This window comes from Mercenaria mercenaria, chromosome 1, assembly GCF_021730395.1.
Source record: "Mercenaria mercenaria strain notata chromosome 1, MADL_Memer_1, whole genome shotgun sequence".
In the NCBI taxonomy this organism is placed as follows: Eukaryota; Metazoa; Mollusca; class Bivalvia; order Venerida; family Veneridae; genus Mercenaria; species Mercenaria mercenaria.
In genome coordinates, this window is record NC_069361.1 from 42,461,924 (window position 1) to 42,475,353 (window position 13,430).

The following is a 13,430-nucleotide window of genomic DNA, read 5'->3' on the forward strand; positions in this document are numbered from 1 at the left end:
AACAACACGTATACATGATTCGAGGGGTTAATGCAAATAGGTACCAAGCACTGATCATCAAAAAGGGTTATGGTACTTTTTTGCATAACCCCTCGATATACATAAAACGTCACTAGGTAATGATTTGGTCACAAAACCGTACGATGTCCGTCCGGTTTTAAAACATCGTACGAGTTCACGTATATTAGACTCCTTACGGTCTCTGTACATTCGTAGCGTCTGGTCACAGTACCTACGGGCACCGTGCGATCTTTAGAGGATGTTGTCGTAGGATATCCGTACGGACATCACAGACAAGTCGTGCAGAGCTCACAAGGAGCCCTGCCTTACGTCGTATGGTGCCCGTGAGTTCGTACGGCGCTCGTACGGCACCCGCACGGTGTCTATATTTATACCATCTTGAATCACCAAGGAATTCGTGCGGAGCCCGTACGGCGATCGTAACGCCTTGCGAGCCTCTTGCGGACATCGCACGTTCTCCGCACGGTGTCCCTAATATCGTACGGACATCGTACGTAGACATTGCGAGTCCCCTGCGATAGTCGTGCGAGCATCGGCAAGCCTCGCAGTCTTCCAAATCCACACGGACATCGTGCGATGCCCGTACGAGCTCTTCCGGGGCCCGTGCGGTTCCCGTGCGGGGCTCTTGCGAGCTTCTCCCGACTTCAAAAATCTCTACGAGCTCGTAGAGAACTCAGGAGCTCGGTGAAACATTTTCACCGAGTTTCTGAGTCCTCTACGAGTTCAAAAAATCCGTACGCTCGTGCGAGTCAACGATGTCCGTACGGACGCTGTACGAGTTTGCCAAAGTTTGACTGAAAACCTACTCGTACGGAGCTCGTAGCGTTCTTGTGACCAGGGTATAAACGTTATATGCTCCCAGTGAATTGTCACTCACTACTATCTCGCAGACAAGCCCGCTTTTGATCTTGTGTTTACTGCGGGTACACAAGAAAAACGGGTTGTGTGACTGCGCAATCAAGAACAACCCTAAAGCGCCATCAGTCAAAATATTTAGGATACGTAGAAGTTGCATTTTAATATCGTTAAATATACTTGAATAATCTGTATTGTACATATGAGGTAACATATATGCTTCGTCACAAACATGTGGATAGATCTGACCCACAAACGTTTATGATAGGTGTTGGATTGTAGCTGTTTTTGGTAAATTTTAAGACAATATGAAATTTAATAGACAATTTGCCCTGTACGCAGGGCAAATGAAATCTGGTAAAACTCGTTATTGAAAAAAACACATTTTACTTTCGTATAATATATAATATTGCTTTGTTTTAACATCTCTGCGTGAAAAATAACCTAGTGTTTTTTTTATTTAATTCTGAGTTTTTGGTTAAATTATTCGTGAGTTTATCCACAAGTCGAATCTATTGAAAATAGGAGGTTTTTTGGTTTTTTTTTTTTTTTTTTTTTGCTATCTGCTTTATCTCAATATATAATCATTTTAGAAGAAATAAACTACCCTTTCCTAAGTGGTTGTTTACAAAAATAGTGATAAATTAAATGATAACTTATATGTAACGAATTACTCACTGTAAGGACATACGTAAAACTACACCATGATACATATTTATGACCAGTTTTCATAATGTCAAACTGGCTAATCATTTAAGGTTTAATAACATTGTTAATAAAACACTTAAGTAGATACATTTAATTCTCACTTTTCTCTTGTAAAGTAGGTACGATCACCACTGATAAAACACAATTAAACACACTTATTCCGCATTTTTTTTTTGATATCCTTTCGAAGTAGTTAATAACAATTAGTCTGAGAACTGAATTACCATGAACGCAAAAGTTTCCTTTGACGCATATATATAGTGGAATCTCAATACCATGAAATTGTTCGTGTCGAGGAAGAATATCGTGAGTATTACGAATTTCACTGACTATGATTCATTTTCGTTATACGACATTATATGCACGACATTCATTTGTATTTCCTGGTAGAAAAAGGAATCTTCCCACACCCTGAATGGTTATGCATTTTATGGTTTCATTAAAATATTAAAAATGATTACAATAAATGCATTTTATTTTCATATCGAAATATTATGTAGATTCATTTAGAACAGAATTTAATTTTGCGTGATATATCTGCTAAGATAAAATAGGATAAATTGAGTTTTATTTTACGTCTGCTAAAATAATGTTAAAATAATGTTTTTATTTAAACCGTGGACCCAATACCTAAAGTCAAGTCGATTTCTATATAGATGTTAGTTATACTTGTCTTCTGCGTTTTCTTTTTTCTGATTGTAAACCTTTTAAGGGCGGATCCTGACATGTGGAAAGTGCATATATTACTCAGACAACGTGTATAAACGACAAAGACAAATTAATATAGCCAAAGTAAATTTCCCATACACTTAATAATTTATGTCAGTCATTCAGTCTATCGGGCAATTAATGGCATGGTTCCGTGCTTTACGTTATACGGTTACAAGTACGAATTTCCGTTGAAAAAGAGTACATTTAGCGTTCAAATTGATTCGCATCAATTAAGATACATTTTTAAACGAAAACATCACGATAGTGCGTGCATTCATTATACAACTGCAAGACCATCCTAAGAGTTGATAGAAACTATCAACATTAAGACGCATAATATTTGCTACACAAATATGTTACATGCTACTGGTATGGATTCTGACTTACATTTATTAATAGCCTTAAATCTGCAGCAGTGTAAGAGTTAAGCGAGTAGTGCTAAACACAGTTATCATATCAGTAGATCTTTAACTGAATCTACATCGTCTTCATAAATCCTGTTATTTATGAATACGTTAACGCATTCGCTCCGTTATCTGTTGTCTATGTTGCTATATTTTGCTAAAAGGCAAAGGTCAGTCTATTGATGCACATATTTACAGTCACTACAAGACAACCATTGTACAGGTATAGTATCGCGGACGAATACAATGCAGCATGTTACTACACATCAAGAGTCTTAAGCTTGTCTATCTCTGAGGTGTATCATTGTCAAATCAAAGGATCCGGATTGCACGAAATTCAAAGGCTCAGGAAAAGCTGGTATGACAGCAATAACTTGACGACCAGTGATGTGCTTTGACACCGTAGGGAGTGAGGGATTGCATGCAATTAACCGGTTTAAATTTCCTAGTTGTTTTCTTGCCGCCGGCAATAGAGTTTATTTGTCCTCGACGTCTATTTGTCTTACTTCGTCTATTCCGTTTGCCATTTATTTTGAATCTTTGTCATGAAATTTAACCTATAGGGTGTAGCTCATTTCATTATCTTTCAAGAACAGGCTCGGTCAAACTGCCGCTACAAGTAGTTTTTACTTGTAAGCGTTCTATACTTCGACAAGAGGTTCTTACTAATTTTGTAAGAATATGCTATCATTACTACAAATGTATTTATCTTCTTTGCGAGGAAAAAGCCAACACTTAACAGCATTACATTATGTAAAAGCTAAATGGTCAAAGCCTAATGATTGTTCGGCAAGGTACAATAAATTGCTAATAAAAAAAAATCCTCACTTCTAGCTGTAAAATAAATGTCTTCGAAAACAAATATATCCGGCCGTGATGATAATGCAAAGGGTCATCACTAATTTACTTAGCATTTCATTAAAGAAAAAAATGTCGTAAAGAAATGGCTTATATTGCCCTAAAAGAATCGTCCCATGATAACTTAATTGTCTCCCCTTTAAATGAGCCGCGCCATGAGAAAACCAACATAGTGGCTTTGCGACCAGCATGGATCCAGGCCAGCCTGCGCATCTGTTCGCTTTCAAAGCCTCTTGCAATTAGAGAAACTGTAAGCGAACAGCATGGATCCTGACCAGACTGCGCGGATGCGCAGACTGGTCTGGATCCATGCTGGTCGCAAAGCCACTATGTTGGTTTTCTCATGGCGCGGCTCAAATAGACATTCTCATCACAAGACACCAGAAAGGTGGCAAAACTTTAACAATAAATACATAGGTATGTAATTAATGAAACGCACATGTTTATACCAGTATTTGCATATTTCATTCTATATTCGAGGGGAATACATCAGTTTCTTCCCGATTTCTGGTTTGTTTGCGTGTGTGCATGTGCGTTTGCGTGTGCTTGTGCGTGTGAATAGTTTACCCGTTAACCGGTAGCTTGATCGAAAGTGAATGGTACGTGACAAGAATTCATTCGGAGATCATACTACAGAGCACATATAATTCGAAACGGATGGACGAGGAAAATATTTGATCTAAAGATTGATCACTTGATTTCATCCTCCTTTGATATAACTGTTTACATGTAACAAGCAGGTCACCTGCAGTTTTTTTAAATAAAAGAATATATGTTTTCGACTTTTGCACAGCATAGTGTCATAGTTGTTGATTTATATAAAGACAGTTGTTTTCATCCTTTGAACACATCTGATCTTGATGTTCACAGTCGCAAGGTATGCATCCTAGCGCATAATTTGAACGTTTGCGGAAGTAAATATGTCCTTAAGTAAACCAGAATACAAACTTTGCGTGGGGTGTATTTTGTGCCTTTTAAATGTCTTACGAAATTTTTACCCAGGTGTGGTTCACGTCATGTGAAACAAAAATAGAAATATACCCAGTGCAAATTGGTTGAAAATGTATTTTTATAATTTACAATCAAATAGGTTGTCATGTTATTTTTTACATTCCTTCTGAAAAAATACGATAATGGTTTTAATGAAAGAAAAATAATGCTAACAATATGGTCAGTCAGCTGGCACTAATGATTTTTATCAGTCTCATTTATATACGCAAAGAACCTATAAATGTATGTAAACCCAATCTTCATATATATAATATTTGCGCAAACGCAAATGTTGCGCGTATACAAATTTTTTCACCCGGTGTAAATGTAGGGATAATACACGTTTTATTTTGTGTATTAACGTCTGCAGAAGCCCGCGGGATTATCCCAAGGGCTTCTGCAGGCGTAAATACACAAAACAAACGTGTATTGTCGCTATTCTTGCATAAAAAAAAACATTACACGACGACTAAATGTATTGTTTTCATATGTGATGACTTTACGATTCCGGTACATTTTTAATACCATTCTGTTGTTCTTGGAAACGGTAAACATGTTTTAAATATCCATATTCAGGGCCCAGAAATAAACAACACTATCAAAAGCACATCCTGAAGGTTTTTAACGAGCTTTTTTTATCTCTCGTTATTACAAACATGAAATTACCAATAATTGTTCATATAACTTCACAATTTGGTGAACAGGAGCACAATTTCAAGAATAATATCTTTACATTTACTTATCAGCACATTACTTTTGCATCAAATGATATGACAGTGCATATCAAACGCACGACAAAGAGGGCAAAGAGGGATTACGGGACATTTTTTGCTTATAACATTTTTTTTTTCAGGTAATAAAGATGAAAGAGATAAAAATTCTAAATTATATGCTTTGATAAAAGAGTACAGTTTTTAAGCTGCAGTTTGTTACTTTGTGTTTTGAAAGGTTCACATATATTCATTACAAGAGTAACGAAAAAGCTACATATGGAACATTATTAAGGCAAAAATTGCATATTGCTTTGTGACACATGCAAGCCACTATCGGACAAACTGACATCAACATTTTGGCAACTGAAAATACATCTTGCGTTCTTACATGCCCATGTCTCTATAGGCTATTCATATGGTTACATGATTCCTTGTTCATTTGTCTACAATATCCATACTGCTACCTGTATTGCCACCGTCGTTTATATGACTGAAAAATTGTTGAAAAAGACGTTAAACCCGAACACACACACACACACACACACACACACACACACACACATCGGGCATTCTTCATTACTCTAGGATTTATCTTGCTTTCAGCCATGCTGCTATGCGAGATGCTACATTCGGTGTATTGCCTTCTGGTAAACTTACATCGTTTCTTCATCATGTGTCTATGTTGTATATTTACTAATGATATGAATAAAAGTGGCCCCCGGACGGGATGAATGTGATCACTCGTACGCGTGAACAGTTGACAGAAATATTCTCCCAAGTTAAAGACATGCGAGCACACACTCTCCCTAGTCACTAAGTAGATTGCAAGATAGGACTAAGCATAATGAGGTCACCATAAATTAATGTGCATCTCGCATAATGCTACCAGTAGAGGGCGCTTTTATCTTCGTGCTCGGAAGCTTCCGCTAAACCACGGAAAAATACGACACTGCGTATCGTGGCTACGTGTCCGGTAACCGGACCACTAAACCTGTTTGATTTGTCGAGGCGTCCAGTATTCAAGTTTGAAAAGTCCGGTGTATCATCAAGCCTGTACGCATGTTATTTTATTGCATAAAATAAAGATTCTTGTATCTTATAAGTCTTATGATATCGTTCATCTCTAAAAGTAGCATTAAAAGCGATTAGATCCATCAACCTTTTTTTCATCCTTGAAAGCCGCGCTTTAAATTGTTAATCGTTATATTTCTGTATTTCGTTGTTAATAAAATTATCACTTTATTCCATGGTGTAGTGCATGGAGCGTTCGCCTTATAATCTATTAAACGTGGGTTCGAACCGAGCTGTCGATACAAATTTTTTTTTTTTTTTTGTTTTGTTTTGTTTTTTTGTTTCCGGTTTCTTTTTAGTTATGAAACATGATGGAAAATGAACATAATGATGAAACATGGAAATGAACTATTGAGGGTTTGCCGGCGTTTATCACATCTTAAAGACTGAGCAAAGATTTTATTATTAGATCACTTTACAGGTATACGTAAACATTAACTCAGTGTGTATATGATTAATATTAAAAAGGAAACCGTCAATAAAAATGTACATGTATAGTGTATTGTCTCGAAAATTGAAAGGTCTTGATGATAAATGAGCTATATATGGAATTTAAATGCTTTTGTCTACATACATTTCTCTATAAATAAATCACTTGCCTCATACCGCTGTAAGTTCGAGACCCGCTCGGATCGTCATATGAGGTAGCCGTCCAGATTACTTAGATTGGTAAACGACCGTCCGTGCCCGAGATATTGCCTGGAGGGGCACCTGCAGTGCGGTATTCCCCACCACTAGAAAGAAGTTGTCATATGGCATTAAAATAAAAGTTTAGTGATTTTACGGGGCAGTGGGAAGGGAGTAATAATTTTAAAACTATTCAAGCTAGGGTCTTGAACTCTGTAAATTCCTCTTTTTACTATTTACAATTGTGTAAGGAGTCTTGTATAATTTATTCAACAAATAAAAACTTATGTAAAAGTACAGCGACGGGATACATGATTCAAGAATGTTATGGCTTCAGTGCAGTGTTATAACTTTTCTTTTCACATTACCTTCAGTAGTTGAAAAATATCTCGAGTACAATAAGGGAGATAATTCAAACTAATTAGAGATTAGTTCTTACTCTTTGTACTTCCTCACTAACTCTCTAGAATACCCTTCTGATGTCGCAAATATCAAACGGGAAACAAGTACAAAATTGGAAAGCATTCACACATTATTCAAGAAAGAGTTCTGGTTTTCGTGGCCAGACTTTCCCTCATTACATGTACTTTCTTTAAATCTGACTCATGGGTTTTGCAAAGAATCTCAATAAGGTGAACACTTGATCTAAGTTTCAGAAGTCAGAAGTGCGGAAGTTAGAAGAAGGAAGTAAGAAGTCAAGAAGTCGGAAGTAAGAAGTGTGGAAGTTTGAAATCAGAAGTCGAAAGTCAGGAAGTTGGAAGTCAGAAGTGTGGAAGTTAGAAGTCAGAAGTGCGGAAGTTAGAAGTAGGAAGTAGGAAGTCAAGAAGTTGGAAGTGAGAAGTGCAAAAGTTAGAAGTCAGAAGTGGGAAGTACGGAAATCAATTGTCCCTCCAGGGCTTCCATACTTCGCCCATATATTAAACGATTTTCCTTGTTTTCCCTTAATTCATACATGCAACTTTTCTGCGCGAATTTATCAGTCGAACTGAAATTTGTTGCTGTTCTAACATGCAGTAGGCATCATTGGCTATGTTCATTCGATTTTGAAGATAGGATGACCAATTATATGCATTGCTTTTCCAATTGATGTGATAAACTTGTACATGTACTTGTGGGAAGTTTAAATAACAGCGGAATAGGCGGGACCCTAATTAACAACTTGTCCGTATGTTTTACTGATTGCCTAAATGCACACACAAAGGACCTTAATATATATATAAATAAGATGTCGTGCGCACGAGATAAGATGTTGATCGCACAAGATAAGATGTTGATCGCTCAACATAATATGTTGATCGCTCGAGATAAGATGTTGATCGCTCAAGATAAAATGTTGATCGCTCGAGATAAGATGTTGATCGCTCAAGATAAGATGTCGTGCGCACGAGATAATTTAATCTTAAAAAAAATAACATATGTCCTAAACATACCACCGTACGTTAATATATATATATATTTATAATCGAGGCAGTTTACCTCGAGTAAAGCGTTACAAACGCTTTTCTATTTTCATCGTAAAAAATAGTAAAAAAAACCCAACTAATTCTCATGTGTTTTCATAACATATAGTCTGTCAGAATTAAGTTTCAAAGCATTCTTCAGAAATATAGCATTAATTTCCTGATAGCTAGCAAAAAAGTCTTCTTTTTGTTGCCGAACGATCTGGAGGCCAGTGCCATGATTCAACAGAATTTCACGTTGTTTTAATTTCATTTGTTTTTCATAGTTTTTGTGTTGTTTCTTGTATTCCTCAACATCTTTAGATTTGGGTAACCTCCAATTCTGTTGCCGTCTGCTCTGAAGAAGAAAATAACAGGAAGGGGTTAATCAGTACTCGAAGATAGATAGATAGATAGATATATATCATATAAAACACAAATCCAAGTCTGTCAACTGAAAACAGAAGCTTTAAAGTAAAATGGACAACACCAAGTTTGACAAAACTAACATGTTTTCATACTGAAAAAAGGACAAACTGAAAGTCTCCCTCACATTGCACATAACTCCAGAATAAATAACCGGACATAGAAGTCTCAATAATATGCACATATCCACTTCATGCTGATGATGTATATGAAGTTTAATTTCAATTGGTGGAATAAAAAGAATAAATGGGACATGGTAATACGGAACTTATATCATAAATAAACATGTTTTGCCGAACTGATTCCTCTATACCTGATATAAGTGACTTAAGTGTATTCGTATCACAAAGCTATGCACAAATACAGTCATTCAGCCTCTACCTTTAATTCAGTTCATGTTAGGAGCGGAGAACATTAAGTAACGGTACAGAACCAAGAAACACTGTTGAGTGAATAAATTACAGACCCCCAGCTTTATTCCATATTTTTTCGAAAGTTAGAAAATGCATATGGGCTCTTCTAATTCAGTTCATGTTAAGAAACGGAGAACAGCAAGAATCGGTGCAGAAGCAAGAAACAGTTTGCTTCAGTTCGCTACACATTGACACTCACCTCACAAGTGATATATGCGTTAGCACTTGCCCAAACATACATCCTCGTGGACGCCATGCTCCAAGATCTGCCAGAAATACCTTTTTTTTTTTGTTTTTTTTTTTTTTTTTTTGTTTTTTTTTGTTTTTTGTTTTGTTTTTTTTTTTTTCATTTTTAATGTAAACATTTTTTCATAATTTATGAGATTTACTCAAATTTGTCCTGGAAGATTTTTGATTGATCTTAATAGGATATTGGTTTATGTGACACGTTAGTGCTGATCCATCAACTTTTCGTGAATTCACAAAATTTAATAGGGATTTCTAGTTTAGAAAATATATATTAAAATTTCATTTCAGTATCTGGTTCCGATAAAATTAATGTAAGTTAAATTACAAAGTGAAAAAAAAAACCCATATTATTGAGCATCATCTGACACTTACAAACGTCGCAGATATCAACTCCAGGTGGTTCTTTTTTAACGTAACATATACCTAACACACGTAACACATACAAAAACTGATGTGCTGCATTTTTCGCAGTGGGCGAGATTCAGAAATCGCGTCAGAAGAAGGTTCTATGCCAGAAGGGGCGAGTACCCCGATCCAGGAACCTTGTTAAATGAGACAGGGTCTCATGACATGGTCATCAGGAAAACTCCTTACAAGTCCAATCAAGTAGTACCTCGAAGTCTGGATCCTATGACTGCTGTGAAAGGTGCGTATGCACAAAAATTCATAATAATTCTTAAGGTAGGGGACCCATAATAATAATCACCACTTTCCGTTTGATGCGATTTCAGAATTTTCCGGTTGTGATGAAAAAGACATTTTCTATTAAGGCCGAAAGGATGCCGAAACAGAAATCGCACAGAAATATTACAGCCCCACTATCTAAACCTCTACTCTGCTAAATTCAAATTCTGTAATGAACTTGTCCATCTTTCAATAAGGACAGTACCAGTAACTGTTGAAAGGTGTGCTTACCAAAAAGATAAAGACTGAACAGCGAACAGTGTAGACCATGAACAGACTGCACGGATGGGCAGAATCAATCGTGTCCCTCATGATAAGGGTTAAGTTTAAACGGCGGGATATTATAGCACATTATTACTATTCTAAACATATTTTAGTTTTTGAAGAATTGTATTGCGCATATAGGTCACTATTCTTTTTTTATTGCTCAGCAGGGAGGAGCGGTGAACAGAAGAGGAACAGTAACTTACTTTATAAGGATAATTAAGAATCTGTCTTTCTGTCTGTCTGTCTGTCTGTGATGTCATTTGATGTGACAGCTAACCACGAAGTATCCATATTATTTTCTTCATTTGAAAGTGTAAAGTTAAACATATCACTGCATGTACAATGTGTACTAGAATTGAACTTAGAAAGAAAAGAAAATTTTAAAAAGGGGAAATTCAGCTTTCACCAGACATAAGATTATATTTTGTTACAAATACTTACACCTGTTTTTCTACAGATGATGCAATTCTTATTGAAAATGCACCACAGACGGAAACTAAAGATGACGATTTTGAAGCACTTGGTACTTTTTTATATTATATACATAATTTCACACAATCGTTCGTTAGGCAACTCTTTACAGAACTTGTTATCATCATCTTAATTTATAAAAATCTAATGCCTTTTTACTAAGACTAGTACTGTTCAAATTATTTGATTTGCTGCAAACAAATGGGCAGGTCTAATTCCATATGTTTATGTGGTTAGAAAACACCATTTGTTTTCCCATAGACTTTCATTATAACATTATGGCGTGTACCGCCTTCCATACATCGAAACATGTATATCCAATTATATTTTTTTCAAGAACTATCTTAGTTCCACCAAAATATCGGACGAAAAACATATGAATAGCAATACTTTATTTAAGTAAGTTTTCCAGTTTACATCGTTGCCAGAGCGGGAGAAGTTCATTTGATATAAACAAACAATTTCAATACACATAAAATGTAGCAAAATAATGAAATACTGTAAATGCAGTAAAAATATTCCATTTTGAAAAAAAAATAGTCACTTCTTGGGTTTGTTTACATGACTGACCTATCCGAAAGGACAAACTTTACCTTAATCCATGGTATATTCTTACCACATTCCCAGTAAGTTCCCTTTTTTTTTGCATTGGTGGTCTCTGGCCATATATACCTGTCTGAGGTGTGAAACTCGATCATGTTTTTGTAAATACGTTTGTCTTTACAGTATGTGTTTGTTTCTTTGATTTTACAGTTGAAGAATACGTGTCTTGCATTATAGACAAGGCTGCAGACTCTTTAAGACAGACGTCGCCGAGCAACACAAATTTTGAGAAATCAGCCGACGACGGCGTGTCCTTATCGTCAAGTATCATAAGCCGTAAGTGATTTAAAATCCATCCTCAACGCACATATTTAAACGACTCAAAGAATGTTAAAGTTTATGTAGAAACTGCATTTTGTTAAAATTACATTTCGTTTAACTGCCCATGTACAAAATCGACATATCGAATGTCCCAAAGGTATTAATTTCCACTGATCTAAAAAGGTGACGTGACGTCAATTTTTATTTTTGTTTTTCATTTAGCATCACGAATAGATTGTTTTTCAGTGTGTGTAAGAAAGAACATAATTTTATTAAAGACTTGTACATGGCATATTGTCATTACATAATTAACAATGAATTATTCTAATGCCACGTTAAGATAAGCATTTTCAGTCTTTGTAAATATGTTTTAACTCTTATCTGTGAACGGAATGACCTCTAACCGTCAAATGCGTCTTTTAGAAATTGCTGACATAGCTGTGACCGAGAGTTTGTCAAATGTAGTGTTAGAAGCCGATGTCAACCACTCTGCCATTCATAATGCTAGACCTAAAACTATCAAAGAATTTATGGGTAAGTAATTTGGCGGGAGACAAGTTTTTAATTTTACAATATTTAATGAGTATACTTTTAATTTGCATTCAGTATCTTTAGATTTTTGCCAAAATTCCATTTTTACCCGATGCCCGATTCTAAAAGTTTTAAGAGAGTTCGTATAAGCTTGTCATGTGACGTCAGTAATGTTGTTTCCAGGAAGCGTAGGTTACGTAAGAGTGAATAAAACTTCAAGTTTTCATCACAATCGAACTAGAGAATTAAATATAATCTGAACTAGATCTAATCGTATAAGAATTAGGAATTCTACACCCTTCGTAAGTATCACAATGCTATTGCAGAGGCCTTCGATATTGCTGGAGATGAGGTTACAGATGATGGTCTATCAACTGTTAGTTTGTAAGGTAAGCATTTATAAATATCACTCCGTTTTAATTAAAAAATATCAAGGCATATGTTACGGGTTTTACATTAGGATGAATATTATCAGAGTTGTGGTCCTTTAAATTAATTTTTTTAACGTTAAGTCTACATTGCCATTTTTCTCTTGAAGTTATTACTATTTTCAATCAAACTCCACAGGAGTGCGTGATACTTAACCTAATTTTAAATATATGCGATACGTTTACATAGATGATTGATATCTCATCAAAACTAAAAGCAAGTTGAGACAAGCGTTTTTTTTTTATTATTAAAAGAATTCTTCTCGTTCCTATATCTTTGTTTAATTAGACAATAACTATCAGGCTCTAGAAATATTGCAAGAGAAGAGAAATTTCATGCGAAGAACCTTATCCGTTTTGATAACTGTGTTTGTAAAAAAGCAGGTTGATCCAAAGACATTTTTAAACTTCAAATTAAAATAAACTCACCATTTTATTTGTTTCCTATTTCAGAGGCCAAGATGAGACTACAACCCAATGATTAGTTATATTTTTATACTTATTTGTTTCTATAATTTATTGTATTTACGTTTAAAAATATGATTTTGAGGTTCTGAATTTTATTTCTTGTAATAAAAGTCATTGAAACCCAAATATTTTTTTTTCTTTTGAAAGAATGTCAAATTGTTAATTTGACCATCTTCCAAAACCTTAAAGCATCTCTACGCATTCAGTCCGTAACTAATTAGAAAAATCACGG

The 13,430-nt window shown here is 35.4% G+C and overlaps 1 long non-coding RNA gene across 1 annotated transcript; it reads left to right on the forward strand.

Annotated features, from left to right (window-relative positions):
- The first annotated feature begins 10,801 nt into the window (after positions 1-10,801).
- Positions 10,802-12,691, forward strand: LOC128555185 (uncharacterized). The gene is made up of 4 exons (XR_008369863.1): positions 10,802-10,959; positions 11,661-11,786; positions 12,195-12,305; positions 12,629-12,691. It is a non-coding gene; the product is annotated as an uncharacterized LOC128555185 (long non-coding RNA).
- The last annotated feature ends 739 nt before the right edge of the window (positions 12,692-13,430 follow it).